Source organism: Hirundo rustica, chromosome 1 (genome assembly GCF_015227805.2).
Source record: "Hirundo rustica isolate bHirRus1 chromosome 1, bHirRus1.pri.v3, whole genome shotgun sequence".
NCBI classification, from domain to species: Eukaryota; Metazoa; Chordata; class Aves; order Passeriformes; family Hirundinidae; genus Hirundo; species Hirundo rustica.
This window is the reverse complement of record NC_053450.1, coordinates 18,580,220-18,602,473: the sequence shown is the minus strand read 5'-3', so window position 1 is coordinate 18,602,473 and position 22,254 is coordinate 18,580,220. Positions and strand designations below refer to the sequence as shown.

At 37.4% G+C, this 22,254-nt stretch overlaps 1 long non-coding RNA gene across 1 annotated transcript; it reads right to left on the bottom strand.

Annotated features, from left to right (window-relative positions):
• Positions 1-9,237: 9,237 nt before the first annotated feature.
• Positions 9,238-17,542, bottom strand: LOC120757136 (uncharacterized). Its single transcript, XR_005702377.2, has 3 exons — positions 17,349-17,542; positions 16,088-16,513; positions 9,238-9,396 (listed from the first exon to the last, which is right to left on the bottom strand). It is a non-coding gene; the product is annotated as an uncharacterized LOC120757136 (long non-coding RNA).
• Between the last annotated feature and the right edge of the window lie 4,712 nt (positions 17,543-22,254).

Genomic DNA, 22,254 nt, shown 5'->3' with positions numbered 1-22,254 from the left:
AGGTGTTTTTCAATACCTCCTCCATAACTTTACCAGGCACTGAAGTGAGACTAACAGGCCTGTATTTTCTGGGGTCCTCCTTCTTGCCCTTCTTTAAAATCAGGATATTGTTGACGCGCTTTCAGTTAGCTGGGAACAAGAATGGAGAAGACAGCAACCCTTTGAGTGGATCATTTACCCGGTTTAATGAAAGGAGCAGGGGCTGTAGCTGGCAGGTAGAGTAAGAAATGTTTCCTCTCAAACTTGAAGCTGATGTGCAAACTGCTCTGGGTTGATGGAGAACTCAGATCGTAAAACTCTAGAATCACAGAATGGTTTGTGTTGGCATAACTGAAGTTGGAATATTTTTTTTGTCCTTCTAATTCATTGTGAAATGCTTTCAACATGTTCAATGCAAAGCAACATTGTGTTTCCCTTCCCAATTTGCACATTATTCATCTGAGTTAGACTCTTTCATTGCATTTTTTCTAACTCTTCTCCCTGGATGAGCCTTTTTTCACGGTTTGGGCTCTGTGGACATGTTTCTGCCAGTTGAATAACATCTCTTTTCCTTCAGAAATCACTTGAATCTACAGGAGAGTGGGGTATTCACAGAACAAGGAGAACATAATTTCATACTGTTTTAAGTTTAGAGCTCAGCATCTACGCTACTGTCAGTAGACTTGAACTATCTGTTAAGCAGTGCAGTGTGGTGCATTTTGTCCAGGTTTCCCTACTTATCAACAGTCTTAATTTTTACTTATCTCCATTTCTGGCTGCATATTGTTGTCAAAAAGGCAATTCTAGGTTAATTAATATTTTTAATAATGCTAAGGAAATGTTAGAAATCATTGTTAATTAATATAGACTATATAAGGACTACAAAAAAATGGAAAGTGCTTTGAAGGTGAGGTCCTCATGGACACTCTAGAAGCTTTGATTCCTGAAAATTCAGATGAAACAGTTATTTCTGTTTAGGAATTGTATTTGCATAGTGTTTTTGTTTTGTTTTGTTTTGCTTTGTTTTGCTTTTTTTCCATGACAAGAAAGAGAAGGATAGACCAGCTCAGTGCTGGTCCTTGCTAAAAATATAACAAAAACACAGTGTGATAGTTTTATAAGGATACGGCTTGGGACATCAAGTGTTGATCTTTCAAGGGGGACATAATTTAAGATATGTAGGTTATTAAAATTAAAAAGAAACAGTATAAGCCTTGTTTTGCCAATACACTCTTCTGGGATTGCCAGAGCACTGAAATTGGCCAAGTTTCTATGGCCTGCTTGGAGAATGGCAGATCTGGGAGCTTCTTGGAAAGGAAACTTATGTTTTCTAGGGCTTGAGGCCGTGGGGATTGTTTACATAAACCAGTAAATTTATTTTGAAGGAAGGACACACTAAAAACAGGATTTGAAAAGAAATTCTTCCTTACTTCTTTCTTCAAATCCACATGAGAAGGAAGTGAAGAGCTTTGAAGCTAGGATTTGGTGCCATGCACACACACCTATCTGTCTCCTCTGAGTGCATTCCTCCCTCAGGGGAAAGGCCAGGTGCCTTTGCCTCCTGTGCTGCAAGCCCACGGTTCTCTACTCTTACACTAGGGTGGAGGCTATGGTATTTTTGTGTTTGAACTCTCTTCATCCAAAAGATCAATCAGATTACTCCTGCTGATGTTTTCCTGGAAGAGCATTTATAGGTTTAGAATAGATGAGGAGTCACTTTAAAGAAAATGCTGTTTACTCTTACCACAACATAAAATGATAAAGTGGGAGTATTCCAAGTCTAGAATTATAAATGAGTACATGAATGCCTACCTGAATGGAGCTTTTCCCTTCTCTGGGCTGGATGCCAGTTTATTACACTGTCGCTTCTGAAGCTTACTCTGCATTTTTATAGCTAAAATAAGACTTTTGTTTCCAGGTCTTAGCTGAGTCATATGAACGAGTTTAATAATACTCAGAAAACAAATGTTGCTACAAAAGTAGCAGCACTAAATGTATAACTTTGCTGTTTTTTCTAAAAGACTGCTATCTGGTTGTATCTTTTCCTCCATTCTTGCTTGCATTTCTCCCCATTAATTCATTACTGAATTAATGTAGCCCATACCTATAGTGAGCTGCCTAGCAGAGAGTTCTCAGCAAACTGATGTATTGCTCTGGGGAAGCTGAAATCTATCACAGGGGGAGGTGAACTGGAACTGATTTAAATTCCCATTCAATTTCTGAGGAATGGAAGAAAAAGAAAAACAAGGGGATGTAGGGTGGCAAAGGGACTAAGACTTTAAATAGTATTCTTGACATTTTGAAATAATGATCATTGGCACTAATGCCTAAAAGCTTAAAAGCCACTGCCTTACGTGGATTAAAGACATAGGAAGGCCAGCTGCCTCTTAGGCAGAGTACTTTGTAGTGCTTTCTTGGTTTTATGGATTAAGACAGATTTCAATAGGCTTACATTTCCTAACAAGTCTGTGACCACCAGTGCCCCTAATGGCTCTCCCAGCACACACTCTGACCACCTGAGAGGGAGAGGAAACACATCTTTCGGCTTGTAAGGTAGATCCAGCACTTGCAACTAGAAATATCACTTTTATTTGGCTCTTGTCTACTCACATAATTTACCATAATGTGGATTAGAAATAGGGAGTAGAGGCAGTGCAAATCAAGGTTAGTCTGGAGTCCTTGGCAATGCAGAGGAACAGATATGAACAGATTCGCTTCCTTCAGCACTTTCTCTTTCCTCTGGCTTTCAAGACACACTTTTCTTTGCCGTGAGATGTGCCTGCCTTTTGTGAACTTTGAAAAAGCTTTCAATAGTTTTGGAATACTACCATTATGGAAGAATGACATCTTTTCTTCACATCAAACTGCTTTAACAATCGGGGTGTACCTCCACTGTTATCCAGGCTGTCTCCCCTCCTAGCAGGCTGCTGTGCAAACACACAGGAACACAGTCAGCCCTCAGCTTAGCAAGGACAGAGAGCTCCATTCACAACATTAAATTTCTCACCATGTGTAGGAGAGCTGTATAGACACAGGAACTGATCTGACAGGAGAGAGACATGTCTAAAGTGAGAAAATAGCTAATCTGTGACAGAAGGTGATAAGTTTGTATGAAATTATTAACCCTCATGGGGATTCAGTCCTGAATTGTCCAAGTTGGTCTCTGAAGATCCTGTAGAGATGTTTGGCAGTCCTGGCTGGGAAAGTGGCCCGCTTCCTCCTCAGAAGAAAGGCAGAGGGTGCTCTGTGGAAGGCAGGCTGATGAGGCTGTGCTCGAAAGGGGAGGCTGCAAACAGCATTTGTCGTGCTGAGGTTTGTATGATCATGTTCTGTGAGCCCAGGGACTGAGCCCAGTTGCTCCCGAATATCTGATACTGGAGTGGTAGATCAAGGCAGGAATCACTGCAAAGAATGAGATTCTGTAGTAGTGAGTGCAGAGACTGTGGTTTTGGAAACCCTTTCCTCCTGCCTCCTTGTTCCCATCTTTAGTCACAAATCTCATTCCAAGCCCCAGTTCCCTTCATTTGTGCTGCTAAAATTGCTGTTGAACAAAATTTAAATCTGACCTCTATGCCAGGATATCTCCTTTTTAAACTGTTCTGGTCAGCTTTTCCACTCGCCAAGGGTACTTACAGCCTGTTTGCACAAGTTAACTTGTTAAAGAGAATATCTGATTTACTTATTTTCAACCCCTCCTCACTCCCAGTTGTTAGTTCTGTACCTGGCTGAATTTCCTGCTCCTTAACTTATGCCTGCTATAAAAACCAATTCATTATCAATCTGGCTGATAAAATGGTCAAACAAATGTTATATGCTGTTGGCATAATGGGAATAGAAGAGCAGGAATGACCACTAAGGAAAGAGAGTGGAGACTGGAATGATATAATCTGTACCCAGCACAACAGCTTGTGTGACTTTAGTCTGAGAAGTTACATAGTCACACCTGAAATGCAAAATTTTTTTGTAGGAGTGTGTAACAGAAGGTGATGCAAGAAATTAGCTGGTCTAGCAGAGACAGCTCTTCACACTGCGAGCAGAAAGAACCAGCAAAAAGGAAGTAACAGGATTAGTTGTTCTTAGATGTGATGAAAAAATGGATTAGTTTTCCTCTGTTCTACTTTGAATTTGTAATAAAATTTTGCTCTGAGGTTTGAAATAGAATTCCATAAGCCTTAATGAGTGAAGCTGTCAGGAATGGCCCTCAGATGTGGACAAAATTCTTGTGACCCAGAGCTGAAAAAGAAGAAATTACCAGAAATGAGTAGATTTCCCTCTCAGGTAAAAGACTGAGAGTCCATCATTCACTTATTAGTGAATTATGAAATTTTCTGACTAGAAATACATGGTGGATGCAGACTGTGTTTGCAGCACAGGTTTATAGTTTCAGTTATGCTGTGGTTTAAGGTTGTTGTGTCCATGTTGGGAAAGATTTAGTCAGTTTGTATAGAAGTTATTCACTAACTTGGATATGTAAGTAATTTTTCTTCTGGAATTTACTGCATTTTTAGTATAATACTTCAGAACAGGAAAGTTTGTGGGCCATCTGATGTTTAAAAATCAGTAGTTAGGCTGTGAAAATCATGTTTCTGCAATTGTAGGTTTTTTGGTGGGTGAACAAAGAGATGGGACTTCCTTTAATTTACCTGCAGAGTCTTTGATTTGCAAAGCATATTATTTCATATTTCATGATGAACCTTCGACCATCCTTTTCATTGTGCTAACATGTGACTTTAAAAGGAGCACTTGCCTTAAATTTTGGTATGTTAAAATAACTTTATCTGGAAAAGCTGGGGGAATTTGGAAAATCAGGAGTCTATTTCTTAAAGGTGAGCAAGAGCAAACACAGTTCTGCTTTCTAAAAGGTCTTTCTTAAAGACACAGTTATAAGAAGCCTAAAACAATACTCTCAAATAGAGAAAAATCTTCCTTCTTTGAGTTGGCTTTGGTCAGTCAATAACTATGTAGAGAAGGGTTGCAGGTTTTTGACTTTGTGGTGCTTGGAAGGGTTGCTTACTGGCCATGGCCATTATGATGTTTTGATTTTACATGTAACATTTGCGAAACTCCATATTGATAAACTCTTTTTTGTCACTGATCATTGAAAATAATTTCAGTTTAGTTAGACATTTTTCTGCAGGTTTAAAACTTTTTATGTTCTTTTTTTGATCCATAGTATATCTTTATAATGCAGACAGCATTCATGGAGGATGAAGGTGATGGTTGGATGAATAAGGGACCTAGAAAGAAATCTTCTGTCAAAATCTTGTATTGAGTCTTGTCTCCCATATGCTGGTAGTCGCACAGCTGAAGCCATAGCATTAGAAGCATCTGGATGCTCCATATCCTGTTGGACAAAGTGCATCCTGATCATGCTACCCAGGAGGAATCCCATAACCTCTAAGGGAAAGTATTCATATTTCTATATATTCAGCGATCATGTCTCAGAACTGAGATATGAAAGCATAAATAAACACTCTGAGCATCACTGTAAGTCTCAGCAAGCATCTGAATAACAAAACCCCAAGTCTCTTGACCTAAAAGAGCAGTTAGACTTATGCATCTTTTATTCTTGGTGGCTACTGCTTGGGACTTGGAATAGGACTGAGTGCCCTGTGGTGCAGCTTTCCCAAGGGAGAAACAAGGGTCTCTTTTCTCTTGACATTGGGTTAGTGGATGAGTTCAGCTGAGGAGGTTGGGCAATCACCCAAATTGGAGCAGAGATATAAATATTAGCCAAGTTTTCTCACAGGACATCCATAGAATTAAAAATTGGCTTTCTTGATTGGTCTCAGAGCCTGACAGAGCTTGGCAGACCTGTCTATTTTCTCAGGCATTAAATGACCATGGCTTGGATTATCTCCTTAAATATTTTCTTTCTTTTTGGTGAAGTATAGAAATTGGGGAATGACTTAAAAAAAAAAAAAAAGAAAAAAGAAAAGAAAATGGAAAATTCGCATCCTGAATCCATATTTATTGTAGAAGAAAGGGATAGGAAAGATCTCAAAAGGTCACCTACTTAGTTTTCCTATCCCCAGGCAGGATTAATGATACATGAAGTGGAGTTCCCACGATGTGGTGCACTGCTGATACATGAATCCCTTAAAAGTGAATGTAGTAGTGCTGCATAGAGTTACAACATTCTGGGGCAAAACTTCAGCACACAGGAAATACTATTTTCAGGAGATCATTTGGAATAATCTTGCTGAGCCTTCAGCCAAGGGAGGGAGGCCTGACTGAGGCACTTCAGCCTCCAAGAATAGTGAGCGCAGCTTAGTACTGGATGCATCAGAATGAATCTCCTGTTGTTCAGCTGGGCTTTCTGCCCATGACAGCTTTCCTGACTTGCCTCCCTTAGCAAGAGCTGTAGCTACAGTCCATGGGCTTCTCATCCACTCTGGCTAAATTTGTCCGTGTCCATTCTCTGGCACTGAATCCTGGAGTGGATTGGGATCACCGCCATTATTCTACTCTGCCACCCCTCACATCTAAGTTGTCATTTGCGGGACAGCTGCCTGTTGATGGCAAGAGGGGTCCATTCAGACTCTAAAAACATGAACAAGAGAGAGAAAAGAAGATTGTTTGGGAAGCCAAAACATGTCCAGAGACCATTTTAATAACTTAATAGAAAAGGTAACTGAGTCCCTGGGCCTGGGTACATTCCTTGTTGCAACTGAGTTTAATTCAATAGACTTAGTCCTCACTCTATAGATGCAGCCCCTCCCTGTTTCTCCTTGAAGAATTCCTCTATGCATGATCTCTCTGCATAAAGTAATCTTTTCATCCTGGTCTTCCCTGCTTGTGGCTTTTTACTTGAAGTGTAAATTTTCTCCAGGAGTTTTACACAATCTGGTCTATGCCTTTGTGTCCAGTTTGCCATAAGGCTCAGAAGACCTGTGCTACAAAGAGATTTATGCAATCAGTTTCTGCAGATGGTGTAATTGAGTGCTGGTCACTAGAATGTTGATAACTTCCTGCTGTGACTTTCAATCTGTTCATAGAGCCTGCTTTGGAAACACCCCTAGTCCTATAATTCCCCTCAAGGTTGCTAGGGCAAGGACAACACAGATGAAGTAAAAACCCATGATTTTTGGGACACTGGGGTTGCCTTTGTTATTTGATTTAAAAGGACAGAGCATGAATTGAGAAAGACAGATTTTTGTGGGATGCGGATGTGGAATGAGGTCTCCATCTGATGAAAGTATGTAGAGATGATAGGGTAATAGCAAGTCTTGTGGTTAGACAGCAATTCACATCACCCACTTAGAAGGGTGGCCAGGAACGCAGTCTGTGCAGTACTGGAGAGAACATACAGAGCTGCCAGACCATCAGGGTGCTGGCAGCCCATGCTGATGCAAGAGTGGGACCTTGGCTTTTGTGTAAAGAAGCAGGCTGTGTTATCAGTATGCATTATGTGTTATCATGTGCCATCCATGCCCAGGATGGCACTGTGACAGATCCCTTACTAAAATAAAGAAGCTGACCAAAAAACACCTTTTGAAAAGTAGTTGTGCTGTGCCTGAAAACCTCACCTCTTCTCAGGAAAATAAGGTATCTTATGGACATGCAAGCTTTTTTGAATCTGCTGAGAGAGGCAGATTAGGGACAAGAGACACTTCTAAGACCTTGGCTTGTCCCAACAGAGGCAAATATTTCCCTTGGGAAAAAACCTGAAAGCTGATAGCTTTTATGCTTGTGAAGAGATCATCCTCTGGTAATCAGTTTATAAAGGCATAGTACACCATGCTGATTCCCTAGTATGACTTTAAGATTGAAGATGAAGGTGTATGATCTTAGCTCTTGATAGTGACTTTTTTTTGTGAAGAAATACAAGGCAGCTGTGCCCATGACTATTGTCATTGTCATGTCTTCTCTTCCATAGTGTAGTGCTGGGTTTCCATACCTGTTGCAGGAGTAGAAAGAGCTATGCTAACAGATGATGCCTGTTAGATACTTTTCCTGTGAGACACAAAGCTAACAGAAGCAGAGATGATTTTTACTAGCACTTGAATGACCCTAAAATTGTGTCCTTCTGTTACAAGGAGTTTTTTTCACTGGCCCTTTCCATAGCTGCATCTCATGGTTTGTTAGAACATTTTGGCGACATGACCTCCCATTTAGTTTAACATGGTGGTGTTCAGAAGACAAGTTATCCTCCAAGAACTGCAATATGTCTGCTATTAGAAAACACTGTGATTAATAATGAAATGTAAACATTGAAATGTAATATATAATAATTCCTTCTTTTGAATTTCTGAACCACAGCAAATTGTGTCAGGTTTTATGATGTCCTCAAGGTAGTAAAGTATTTGTGGGCATATAAAGAGAAGTTATTTCCTAAATCTCATATCAGCCGATTTAGAGGAAGAAATCTGCATTTAAAATATTATAGTTTTTGAGTGTAAAGGTAGAAAATCTACTAGCTTGTGCATGGTCCTTCTGACACTGTCACCAGGGAATTCAGGTGCTCAGAAATGGTGTCACAGTTCTCATACTGGCCCACTTCCTGCTTTACTTTTCTTGTATCACTACATGACCTGCAGGGATCTGTCACTTTCTAGATTTTCAGCCAAATAAATAATGAATATGGCTTAATTTAACAACTGAGATCTTTACCTCTGCAAGTTAGCAATTTTTCAGTACCTTCAGAAGAACTGTGTGCTGACTGAAAATCTTGACAGGGAGGAATAGCTTTATTATACATGCATCTGGAATGTGAGCATATGGCACAGATAAATATTTTTAACATCGAAAGTATTCTTATATTAAAATCTGACCCACACTTTAATGATGGTATTGTAATCTGTCTAGCCCAGGTTGCTGCTAGGGAAGACTGCATTTAAATATATGGATAAAATTTCATTACTAAAACAACTTTCTGAAGTTTGGTCTGGGACTGTGCATTATATTTTTGGAGTAACTAAGAATATCACCAACACACCACTGAACATACCTTTTGCTCCAGACACAAGGAAAATGCTTTTAATGGTTTTGTCTTTCACACAGGTTGGTTGTATTTCAACAAGAAATGTTAGGAAAGAAAATTGAAAATTAGTTATTACAGAAAGGAGTCAATAATTACAAGAAGAAAGTTGTTAATAAACAACTAAATTATGGCTGGAAATCTCTATGATGAACTTTATATCAAATAACACTACTACTGTGCCTTTTTAAAAAGTGTTCTACAAAGTTTCAAGGAAAATTGCAAAATAAACCACCATAACCCAGTTGATTAAAGTTCTAATCGCCAACTGAAAATGAATTTGTATTTTTCTTGCAGCTCTAGAATAGAGTCACATATTATTTGTGCTTCGAAAGTCCTCTGTTGCAGAGGTCTGAATAGACCACAAGAGTCTATCAAGGGCTTCTCCTCCATGCTCCTCTTCCTTTTGTCCACGAGTTATCCCTTTGGTCACTCTTCTTGATAGTTCAGTCATAGTAGAGATGGGGAAAAGGGAAATGACCTTGGCATTAGTTAGTGATTTAAAGAAATACCATCACAGGAAGTAGATGCCCATATTCCACAAAGGGATCCCAGCCTAAAGCCCAGATCCTTCAATCCTTCATCTTCATATGGGAAACTCTTTCACTCGTGTGGAGTCACTTGAATACATTGACACATGTGAAGAAAAAGAAATCAATGGTCTGGAAAAGATTTTCTCTGCTGGAAAATGTGTAATAAGATGCTGCCAATAGCTCAGCTGCATAAGCACTGAGAGCACAGTCCTGAATATCTGCTGAAAGAACACAAACCTTTTTTTTGCTGGTTGCTTGGCACTTGTGCAGCTGAGCTCCTGCAGAAATCTGGGTATGAGATGTCAGAGGAGAGAATAGGCCTGGTCTGCTTGGTGCTGTGAATGCAACCTTTGCCTCCTGATTAAAGGGCATTGAGTACCTATCAAGTTTGGATTCCTTCTGTCCACTAAAATCCCAACAAACTAGACTTCTAGTGAAAATTTCACTATGAGGCAACTTTTACCTCTATAAACAGTCTTGAGTGTTAAGTGTAAACTAGAGTTGAACAGGCAAACCCTGACCCACAGATAAAAAATATGATTTTTTTTGATGTTTCTTCATTTACTCCTGTTTTCTTGGGACTGAGGCTCATTATATACTCAACTACTAGGATGGTATGATTGAGAACCTTGAAATAAGAAATTGCCTTGCCCCCTGTCCCAAGTGAGGGAGATCTCAGCAGTGGGGACTGAAGTAAATTGTGACTAGACAGCTTGGAAATTGGAGAATATGTAAACTAAACACTTCATAATGGCAGCTGTACAGTTCTTCCAGCCAAGTTATGCTACAGGTGAGCCAGACAATATTGGTAGATAGGGGATTTCTGCCACAGAGGATGTATGAAAGTCACAAGACTTTTCCAGGTGGAAATCCTCCAAGCTCATCTGTAACTCCATCTCTCACAAAATATTTTTATGCATACCTTGAGTATGATATACTGTATACATTTCAATATACATCTTCTTATAGTCTAATTAGGTCTACTCTATTTCACAACATCTCTGGGTTTACCAGGAAATAGATACCTTCATTTCCTTGAAGACCTGATTTTTTGCTGCCTTAATGACATCTTCATAGACTCAGAAGAAAGATATTAATTTTATGTGTGAGAAATTGAATTTTCATCTAGAATTACCCATATTCTTTACATGTCAGGCAGACCTTCATTTTTCTCACTAGTCTGATTTTTGGAAGCTAATAAAAAGGAAAAAATTGTGAAAAACTTACCTATTGCTTAGTTCACAGATATGATATCCGAGTAGTGTATAACACAAATTTCTTTGGAGGTGAGAGTGTTTAATTTTCTACTTTTTTTGTTTTGTTTTTGCTTTGCCAAAATCCTCAGACATGAGAGTTACAGTGTAACATCTTATCATTTAGTGCTCTGAGATCAAATAATTGCTTTCCTGATATTGTGATGGCAATAAGCAGTTTCTTATAATTGTATATATGTCATGTAGAATCATGGATTTATTGTTTTTATTTTTGGAGTGAGAATATAATTTTCAAGACTGACTAATTAAAACAAAAAAGGAAGATAACTTAGGTGGGACTGAGATGTCCTTGACTTGCCTGGAAAGGCATTTCTGTTATATTTCTGTGTCAGGAATCAGCCTGTAGATGTCCCCCACCACACATTGTGCTACATCCAGTGTTCAGTTCTGTTGAAAGCAGCTATCACATTTATAAATTACCAACAACCGAAGTTAAAGAGAGAGGAAAAGCTGCTCAGGAATGGCTGTTCTGTGGGAGGACAGTTGAGGTAATGGCAGACTGAAGAACACCTCAGACCAAGAGAAACACAAGCTGAACACGAGCTGATAAAAAGAAATAGAAATATGTCTTATAGAAGACTGAAGATGTCAGAAAAATGGACCCAATAACAACACACTTCACTGTGACTCTAGATATGGAAATAATTTTTCCTCTGGCTTAGTGAGCCAGAACTGACCTCAGCACTGTAAATACATGATGAAATGAATGCTGTACATCCATGAAGTGACAGGTTTTTCTTTGACAAAACCAGCAGGTTAGGGGGAGAAAATATACTTCAGTCCAAAATCATCCTGATGAAATGAGGAATTTTGGTGACCTTTACCTATGTTTAGCTAATGTAATTGACTGCTGAATAGTGCCTCCATCAGTGGTGGACCTGGCCCTGCCTCTATAACCTACAGTGGAGCTGGATAAACCCTGCATATGGTTTGTAACAATGGATGGAATATTAAAGACTTGTTTGTTTCACCAATCTGCACCCTGTTGTCATCAATAAACAGACAATTACTTCTCACAGAAGATTTTGATAAATGGTTTCTATTTGTATCAATACCCATATTCACATGCAACCAAGCATATTTGTCAAAGAATATCCATTTCTCACAATTTATTTGCCCTCTTGTCATTTTGATCACTAACCTTCTGTTTTCAATACTATCCAGGGAGGACCTGAAAGAATATAGAGTAACTTTTCCCTCAGCACAAATAATGAAGAGTCAAAGCAGACACTGAGTGACTTTTAGCTGGAAAATTTCATAGCAGTTAGAGTCTACCCTCGTGCTGTTCTAACACAGATCACAGCTCAGTAAGTAATGGAAAGTCAGCAGCATCCAACTTGCATATGAGCTTTCAGGTCTATCTCTGTCCCCAATGACTGTTCTATCACCGGGCCTTAAAGCCTCCAGCAGTGGACTCTCCCAAGCCTCCCTCCATGCAAGCTACTCTGATATTTGATTATTTCATTTTCAGAGTAACTTCCTCAATTTTCTCACCTTCACTTTCCTTTCCACTTTTTTTTTGTGGGCATAGCTAATAGCAATGTCTCCAATTAAATAATTATTTCTATTGTATCAATGATCTGCACACTGGAAGACTACAATATTCCACTCTCTCTCTTCCATCCTCCTCTTCCTTAAGCTGCACAATCCTGTTCCTTTCATCCCTTCCTCAGTGAAGATCTTTTCAAGACATCATTTACCATTTTCCTCCAGAGTCTTCCCAGGCGTTACACATTTTTCAGGAAGGAACAATGATTAGCTATACACCAAAACACACATAATTGTTTTGGTAGAGCAGTTAGATAGTATCTTGGTTTGTTTTCCCCATTATTTATGACTAAATGGAAATGTTTTGATGACAAATAACAATTACTGATATGCTAAATACAATTTTCAATATTTTTCCCTCCACTTTTAAGTACTTTGTTTTTACACGACCTCTGAGACTGTTGAATCAATGACATTTTTCTGTGTAATGGTGGAAAAAAATCCTTAGAGATAAAGAAAACAAGTAAACATGAGTATAAAGATTTGACTTGATGATGGTCTTATCCAACCCTAATGCTTCCATGTTTTTAATGTTCTTTATTTCGGTAGGATTTTGAACACCGTTAAGGAGGGATCTTAGTTGACTGTTACTCATCTGCTACTAATCAGAATGACTTTCCTAAAGTCACACCACAAGCATTTTGATGTAACTAATGCAGTACAGGAATGGAGATTGCATTCTGACCAACAGAGAAAAAGAATGACGTCCTGGAATAACTAAAATATTCACGCAAGAAACATTTAAAATATGATGTAGTAAAGTATTCCTAAAAATCAATTTTCATGGATAAACAGTAAGTTTTCTTCTATACTACTTAATGTATAAAATACATGTTTAAAAATTTATCTCTAGTAGTTTTTAATGGAATTAAAAAAAAAAAAAAAAAGAATTGACTGAAATAAGTGTGTGTCAGACCCTATATCTGTAACACAGTTCTGCAGTAAGCACTTTTTATTCCATGGATGATCTAAGGTGAATAAATTTCTTCAAGTAAATTGCTTCTGGTCAGTAAGAGGATGTGTAATTTAGCTCATTCTCATGTAGATTGAGGCTGAGGCTAAAGGAATGTAAAAAATTGCATCTGAGCTTTCAAGAACCAAGTTGCACACGGGGGACTTGCTGTGAACGAGTTGTTGAAATGTAAGGTGCTAAGACTTTTATAACAAGGTAACTTCATACACTGAGCCTTTAGTATGTGCTTTTGGTTTTGGAATTTTTGGGGTTTTGTTTTTATGGTTTTGCTTTTCTCTCTCTCTTTTTTTTTTTTTTCCCTTTGCAGTGGTGATGTATTTTATTTTCTGACACATGCAGACAAATTGTAGGGGGCAGGAAAGAGACAACTGGAACTGCTGACTGCTTCAGTGAGACTGAGGGTACATGGAACATCTCATATTTCATAAAAATTCTAGCAGTCAACTAGAGAGATTGAGGAGAGCAAGTAAGAGCTGGGTCTGGTTAAGCAGTACCATTAGTCAGTGAAAATTATGAGTCAAGTGCTAAGCAGTACTTTTTCTGTAGACCTACCCCATCAATTAATTTTCTCAAAGACAGAGCAGGTGTATGAGAGTTGTGACTGGTTAAGATTGATTATACATTTGTTAATCAAGGACACAGAAAAGCTTCATATCAGGTTGATGTACCTTAGCAAGCCAGCTTACTCAGTGAAGTCATAAAAGCTGTGATAATTCCCTGAATTTCAGGTTTTCACTGTACCTTTTGTGTTTTCCTGGTGCTCTTTTGCTACACACCCATAGAAAAGTTATTCCCAGTGCCAAAGTCAAAGATACATTAATAAACAAAATGAATCCACTTATTTTGTTGACACTCTAGAGTTTTCATATTTCATTCTCCTAAGACAGTGGACAAAAAGAAGTAAGTGTATCCCTTTTTAAATTTTAAACTACTTATATATAGATAGATATTTCTTATTGTATCTGTCAGTTATTCCTTGCTTCCACTTGTTTCTGTGTTTTGTAGGGTGAGAAGTTGACCTCAGCATTGGAAATTTTATTTCCACAGTTGTTTCAGGACATGAAAGAGGCCAATTTCTTCCTCTGACCTCAGTCATACACAAAAATAACAGATGTCTCAATATACTGAGATCAGACACTAAGGGGAGCTGATGAGGACAGAGGTTGCATCAACTGAGCTTTCCTTCTCCTGAATTGTTCAGGAGTAAAGGGTTGTCTTCAGGCCTTTTTTTTTTCTAACTTAATCAAATTATATTGAACTAGATCTCCTGACATCAAGTCTAATTCTTTGCATTTATTTGGGGACTAATCCAGAAAAACAGAGATTTAGCTTTAAATGTATACATATTTTTCCATAGGGAATTTCTCTGAGGAAATATCATGTACTTAATTCAGAAAATGAGCCCCTGTCTGTAGAATAAAGTGAGGATAAATTATCTACTTTAGATGTATGCATTTAAATTACATATTTTAAAAAATGTATGAATATTATGGAATCAAAATATGGTATTAATTTTGATTGAGTAAATGGACTCAAGGATCACAAAGGTGTTAACCTGATCAAGTCATTGTGAAGCACTCACAGGTATATCAGATATTTGAGTATAGAGACCCTGGATAACCATTGTAAATTCCCATGATAAATAAACTGGAATATTCATGCTAAACACACACACTCACACACATACACAATTTAGATTAGACTACACTGGAGGAAAAAACACAACAAACCAGGAAAAAACACAACAAACCAGGAAAAAACATGTGAGGTTCTGAAGCTGAAAGTTTAGGAAACAGCCTGATTGTGTAAAATTAATTTATTTGGGGGGTTCTGAGCCTTTTTGTTTGTTTGTTTTGGGGTTTTTTTGTTTTTTGGTGGGTTTTTTTGTGTGTGTTTTTTTTTTTTTTTTTGGTCAGAGATATTGATCAGGGTCTCTTAGTCTGATTAGTTTTAATTATTACTAGGGAAAAGCAAACTGTTTCTGCTGAATATTTCTACAAAACACTTTGAAGCAGAGGGTTGATTTTTAGTCTTTTGCTCTCTGATAAAAAGTAGGAGAGGAGGGAGGAGAGGTTTGGTAGTATTAGGTGAGGTAGTTGGGTTTTTTTCTGATTATTCTCCGATTCTCCAATTATTTCTCCAATATTCTCCAATTACATCTCTGATTATTTGTGGTGAATGGTCAGAGCCACCAGGTCAACCTTAGCTGTTAGACTGGCAAATCTCTCTCAGTCCCACAGCTAAGGGTGCAACTTGGCACATCCAGCTGGGCTCCCACGGCCTCTCCTGAAATGACCTTCTGGGGCTTCTCTATGGAGTGACTGCAGGGTCATGGAAGCAAAAAATAAAATGAGGAAGAGAAAAAGGCTGGGATGGGAGAGGTGGTAGTATGTGGTATAGGTGGCTATAAAGAGGATTGGAAGTAAGATGGTGCCAGTGCAGTGGCATGTTGGAGAGAAGAGACTGGTGTACGATCCCCAATCTCTCCTGAGGTGATGTGGTCCTACACATGGTCAGGTGTTGATCAAGGATATTGCTGTCTGCCATTTCTGGGATACACTAGCTGTGCACACTCTCTGCAGTACTCAGGACACTAATTCAGAGTGCAGTAAGAAAAATCAGCTCATAAATTCAAAAGCAGGACCAAGGACTTAATTCAGAAAAATATCGTTCTTATCTTCAATGGGTTTTTCTCTGAAAGTCTGCCTCAAGGTGAGTTGAATAAATATTCTTAAAAACCATAGTTGACAAAAGTATTAATTAGTTGAGAAATATTAATTAACATTGGAATGTTTGTTACCTGCATAGTCTACTGCTCTAGCAGATTCAGACGCACAAAAGCTCGATTACACCCAAAGAACGTGTTGAATTCTTGCTGAGCAGGAGGATGTGGTTCATGTTTCACTTCCCAGTTCTGATTGTTTTGTTACCAGGATCTGTTTCATTCTCACTCAGCTCCAAGAGAAGATCTGTGTGCTTGTCATCGTCCTATGTGCATTGGTTTCCTTTCAAAAACAACCTGGGGTTGTGGACAGGGAGGAATCTGTGGTATGCTCTGGTATCTTCCCAGATGGAGTATTCTGAGGAGCAGGGGTGTGGGTTCACCCATCCTGCATCCTCGCCATAGCCAGGGTCTCTGCATGGAGAGCAGCACTGATATCACTGAGAAAACTAAATCTTGGCAGGGATGTCAAAAGTCAGGTTTCTATTGTGCTGTAGGAAACATCTAAAAAAAGAGACAAGAAAGCAACAACCTGTGATTGTACAAGACCCGTCATCTCTGTTTTTTACAATGGTGGTCTAGGAGAATGGTATATTAATTAATTTAAATGGTATTGGTCATTATAATAAAATTATACAACTTTGCTGTCTGCTTTCTATAAACATTACACTAAAGATCCTGAGGGGAAGCTGAAATGTAAACACTACTTTTTTACATAAACATTCAGTAAGAGTCTTGCTCTTTTTTCCTAAAGACTCCACACCAGCACTTGATTGCAAACTTAAATTAAATTGTTTGAAGAGTGGGTTTAACATTTTTCAGTACAGATAAACAACATACTTCAAAGTAAACACTGTTGCATGACATGTGCAACCTTAGAAATATACCATTTTAATCATTACTGATGACATTGCTTGTTTATCCTTGGTATAACATCATTAATTGAAGTGATATTACCTTTGATTTTACTGATGTAAATGGGCAAATTTAAATTCTTACTTTCTAATGTGTAAACAACTAACTTTCATGTGTCTCTTATAAACATAGGAAGTGTTATTAAATGCCATTACTGACTTCAAGTTGAGTTCACGAACAAATGGAAGACTTTGCTTATGTGCAAAGTGAGAAGGTAGTTCGGGTCTCTCTCCCTCTCTCTCTGAAATGATTCATTTTCTCACACAAGAACTATCTCTCAATTATGTATTTGCCTTAATCTAAGCTATGGTTCTTCTGACTGAGAAGATACTTGTGTATCCTTCATGTCTGAGAGTGTGCAGCCCTCTAATGATGTAAACCACTTTTGCTGCTATGTCTGGAAGAAATGGTATCAACCACATACCATGTCTTGTGCCTCTGTCCTCCTGCTCCTCTCTTCTAAAGTGGTTTTTCATGACAAGTGTTGCAAAACAGAAGCCAGTGGGAAACGTGCTTCTGGGCAAAGTAACTCTGTGAAGCAGAAAGTTAGAACCAAAGAACAAAAGGTTAGTTTTCCTGTAGAAAAGATAACAGCTTGAACCCCTCTCCTTCTTCTCTCCCCACATCAGAAAAGGGTGCACTAGTGAGGTTAGGTCAGCACACACATGTTTTAAATTACTGGTTTATAAACAAGGAAGTGACAATTATTCGTTACGATTATTTGTCAAATAATCACATCTGTACCTCATTACCATGTATATGACAGTGTTTGCATTTCTCAGTAAGCTGAATTCAGTGAGAACAGCTTAGATGGTAAATTGTGAGCTCACATTTAATGGGCACAAATATTTTAACACAGTATACATTGCGTTAAAGTTATAAATAAAAGTGCCATACAGCTCTAATCAGTCTCGCTCCTTATCTTTCACTTGTAAAGTTTACGAAACACAGCAATTAATCTTACATACTCTCTGTGATGTGGGTTTCTCTCATTCTTATAGACTTCTTATCAGATAAATTTTAGTCTTATTGTTTTATTACCAAATAATGTTCTCTCTCTGTTAACACATACATAGCCTCACTATATTCTGGCCAGGCTAACATTTTCAATATTCATCTTATTTATTTGTATTTTTTTTTCTTTTATCTTTGCATGTAGTTCACTCTTTTAGAAACACAGGCTTTCACCAATGGTCAGCTTTTTATAGGTGTCACAAACTCAGCTTTGGAATATCAAACAAAAAAAATCTTTCAATGCTCATTTGAATAAAGATAGAAACTTTTCTTTGACATTCTTCTCCTTCATAAATTCTTATCTCAGATTCCATGCAAAAGTGTATTTGGGGAAAGGGAAATTGTAAGTATGTCTCTACATGAGTGTTTGTTTGCCCCAGAGGTGTTTGTGCTGTCATCTCTTAAAGTGCTTGAGTTTAGGAGTCACTCAGGGTCCAGGAAAACATAACACATGCTTGAATTATTCCAGGGCTTTGGATTGGATCCTTGGAGTATGTGTGATGTTGTCTTGCCTGCTCTGAAAGAATGCTTTCCCAGCTGTGTCGGAGTTTTAACACCCTGTTATGTCATTCTTCTATGTCTTATGGGGAGCAGGGTAAGATGTGTATCACCATCCTGTTTGTGGTCAAAGAGCACGTCTGTGACAAATATAGACAGATTGGGAGATGTTGTGGGAATCCTTGGCTGGAGGAATGCCTCAGTGACTTACGCTTGTCTTACAGGACCGTGTTTCTGTGTGTGGTCATGCTTTGGCAGTCACTCTGCCTTTACATGGTGGGAAGTTTGGGGTGTTCTTTTTCAGCCCATCCATGTACCTTTGCCTGCTTCTAAGATTTTTAAATGAACTCATTCAAGGGACAAAAATTTGGCCTCTTTGTCCTAGACTCCATTGTCTAAACTTTCTCTAGCCTAGGGCTGTGAGCTGTGGCCAAGTGAGCAGCAACACATGACAGCAGCTGTGCCCCCAGCAGGCCCCTGTGCACAGGGCTTTCCCACAATTTCTCTTTGGGATAGGCCCTGAGACAGAGGCCTCAAAATTAAACACTGGGTAATGTAGTAATGGGAATAGCTACAGGAGGGAAAAAAAAAAAAAAAAAAAACACACACAAAAACTTAGCACAGTTCATTGTGTATTTGTGGAACTAGTGACCAGCAACAGAGAGGTGTGATGTTACTCAACTGTAACAGCATCACCCCACCTGCATCACATTATGATGATTTCCCTGATCCTTTTTAGGTAAGAAGAAACACCAAGAATGATCCCACTTACTCCAGTGTTCAAGGGAATAAAATTAGCATTTATTCTTGATCAACACAGGGTCAAGGTCTAGTTTAAGTATTTGGCTCCTCAGTTACCACATTTCTGGTGGCACTATGCGAGCCTCAAAATTAAAATTGGAAAATTCTAACCTGGCAGCTGCACCTTGCTGCTCATCAAAGTGAATTCAAAACACCTAAGGCTCTAATGAATCTAAAACCTTTTTTCCTGAGGATATGCTTTCCTGAGTTGCTTTCAGCCTATCATTTCTCTTCGTGTTTCTCTGTGAATGCTTTGCAATGAAAGAGGGTGAGCTTTGCATTAGACTTGGTTCTATCCAAGGGAGCTGGGAGCTTAAGCATACCTATTGGACTGTTTTCCTGTGGAAGTTTAGATTTAAATTTAGTATCTTCCACCAGGACTTAGACATGGTTCCCAGTACAAAGCAATTTATAGTCTGTTTTAAGGAACTCTATGTTAAAGTCCCAAAAGATGTCATTGAATAATTTTAGGGACATGAGAACAGATGATATGAATCCTGAGAGTTGTAGGCATGAATGTTTTGATCTTAGATGGAAATTATGTGATCTGAATACATTCACAGACCAGCAGAAACAGAATCTCCTTTTTCAGAAAAAACAAATTGATGTATAAGATGGAAAAGTTTCATGCTAAGAGCAATGGGGAAGGGTGAAATTAGTATTGTAGTGTTAATCAGATTTATTCACAAGATTTGCGTAACTCTAAATATTTAAAATTAAGACCTCTAATCTATTAGGGAGAAGGAAAAACACATTGCCTACTCTTGTTTCTTTGAATCCATACACAGAATTTAGCCACTTAGGTGACAGCTAGTGTTAATCAGTCAGCAAATGACACCTGAAGACAGAACTACAGAGGGAAGGTAAAACAACATTGTCATGGTGGAATTCAACATGAGCAGCTGCTTGTACTTTCTTGTTGACTATATTTAAATGTCATGACTTTTGGAAATGATAGATGAATTTTATTTAGTGAATGAATAACAGAAAATATGTGAAATTCTACTACTTCCCATCTTGTCACATATGAAAAAAAAATCACAAAAATTAATCAAAATTTGTTAGATACATAGATTTAAAATATTGTGAATGAATTAAAACAAATTACTTCATATAAGTAAATATATAATGTCATAAGAGACTAAATTCTCAAAGGTGAAATTAATATGAGTCAAGTAACCTAAAAGAAAATTAAAACAGAAAATTATGATTCATATCTGAAAATGAAAGAAGAAAACTTTTACTGAATTCTTCAGACACCAAAGTCTGGAAAAAAATTTCATGCTGATCAAAAAATTCAAATCATAAGCATAGCAACCTGGTCTAGAGTAGAAATGGAATAATCTAAATTTAATTTTATAGCAATGGACATAAATTACAAGAGGTATTTGAGACACTGATTCTTAGTGAAACCTAAATTTCTTTGTGATCGCTAAATTGAAAAATAGAACATACTTTTGAGATTAAATTAAAGAAAAAAAAAAAAAAAAAAAAAAAAAAAAAAAAAAAAAAAAAAAAGGAAATTTATTACCCTGGCAAAGTAAAGTAGAACTCTGAAGAATTTTCATTTGGTGCTAGAAACAAGGAAAATTACTAATGTTGGATTGAATGACAATGAAGAAAATTTGTAAGTGTTATTTCAATTATTATTCATGTTTAGGATAAAAAACCCCAGGATTTACACATTTGCTCTACAGTGGAATCTTAGCCAGGTATCATAAGGTAATTACTAAATTTTAGGGATTTTTAAATTACTGGTTCCAATAAACTGTGTTGAAGAGATTTAAAAACTATGGCTTGGGAGCTGTCTCATTTATTTTTAGTAAACCAGTGAATACTGAAAAAAATCCAAACTAAGCAAATGTCAAGCCAAAACTGAGTAATGAAAAAATCTGAATAATTCATAGACCTGTCATCATAACTTTGATAAACGATGGTATGGTAATCAATTAATAAAGAATCAAGGGGGTGTCAGTAAAATTAAGAATAGTCAGCATGGGCTTGTAGAACTAGTCATACTAACATTGCATAATCCCTTTGGTCCATAGACAGAATATTAATGACATAGTATATTGAATGTGCTATTAAATACTTGAATTAATATACCACTGTGGATTCATTTCAGAAATCAGAGTGTTACAGATGATACATTTTGAATGGATTAAACCCTGAGTGTAGGTGAATGTAAATTGGGGTTTATTAGTGGCATAGAACCAGAATTTGTGTTAAAATGCATTTTTTTAAGGTTTCTTGGTCTTGGGTTTAAAAAAAAAAAATCATTAATGAAAAAAACATGAAATCTCCACAGATTTTAGTTACATATAATTCCACATTTAGGTGAGAACTAAAGCAGTTGACTGAAGTAATGTGGATTACCCTACAGACGAGAGACAACCTACGGGATGCAAATCAATTCATGGCAAAATGAGAAATTTGTACTCACTGGAACAAAAAGTAGATTATAGTTAGAATAATATTGATGACTTGGTAAAATAGCAAAGGCTATAGTGACTTCGATAAGCGCAGTCGGTTCACTGTAAATTTTTGAAGATTTTCCTTGACTGAAGATGTTAGTATAATTTTTGTCTTTTATATAAAATTAAATGTTAAGAAGGAGTAGGTACATGACGTACAAATTAGTATTTTTGCCTCTGCAGTTCTCAAAAAGATCCATATTTAGTATATGTAATTTATGTAATTTAAGAAAAAAATATTGAAATATTACATGAGTTTCCAAAAAATTCTGAAGGTAATTAGTTGCTTGAAAATTATACTTTATAATAAAGATTTGATAAATAACCTGTTTATCAGGAGAAGATTACCAGCTGATTGAGCCCTGTTTCTATGTATTCTGTAAGAAAAGCTCAATTTCACAGTTGGATGGCTGTAGTGTTATAAAAAAAAAAATTAAAAGGATGGAACTTAGTAGAAAAATTCACTTCAAAATAAAATTTCAATACTTACTTATGAATAATACAAAACATTGAGTATTTATAGCTATGAATAAGAACAATATG